The sequence below is a fragment of the Elephantulus edwardii genome, unplaced genomic scaffold (assembly GCF_000299155.1).
Source record: "Elephantulus edwardii isolate Elephantulus edwardi_28Jun2011 unplaced genomic scaffold, EleEdw1.0 scaffold00315, whole genome shotgun sequence".
NCBI classification, from domain to species: Eukaryota; Metazoa; Chordata; class Mammalia; order Macroscelidea; family Macroscelididae; genus Elephantulus; species Elephantulus edwardii.
Window position 1 is genome coordinate 602565 of NW_006400065.1, and position 835 is coordinate 603399.

The window sequence follows — 835 nt, forward strand, 5'->3', positions numbered from 1 at the left end:
CCTTGCAACAGGTCCAAATTAGGTCAGATGAAGCTAGAGAATCCTTGCTTCCATGGAGCAGCCTCTGAAAACCAGATAGAGGGTCAGTTATGAGTCAGTTCTGACTCAATGGCATGATAATAACAACAGGAGAACTTTATAACATTGACAATTTATAACATTCAAGCCATGAGGTTGAAGTTCAAAGGGCCCAAGAGCATGCTTAAGAAGCTATTCTGAGGAATTATTTCTTGTTGTCAGCGTGAGCTTGTTAACTTCCCTAATAAAACTCATAACAGTGCATATGGTTCTGTGAGATCTGTGTGGCCATTGCAGCAGATTTTGGACCCAGTAGCAGAACAGCACAACTGGCATTGGAATTAGTAAGTGTGGGACTGGCTGAAGAAGGTGCGAGAGTGTGGAGACCATGTCTGACTTGGTTTGGTATTACTGATGTTGCTGATGGGGACTGCTCCCCTTTGTGAAGTTAATAGAAGTCAGGCGAGGCCATTCCCACAATGCCTCTGCTCTTTGTATACTACCTTCCCCAATGTTCTTCTAGAATAAGAAGAAAGCCTTGATGATCTACCTTTTTTTATTAAATTTTATTAGTTTTAATGAACATTTACAGAGATTTTGGGTTTTCATTCATTCATTGTTGCACTGTTTCTTCCACCTTCCTCCCCATTTTGTTCTTCTTTCCCCCCCATGTCTGTTTTAATTGTCCAATTGCCACAGTGCTTGTCAAAGCCAGTTCTGATTAAAATACTTGGGAATAAATTTAACCAGAAGTACAAAGGACCTTTTCCAAGAAAATTACAAAACATTACTACAAGAAACAAAAAGAGATCTTGAA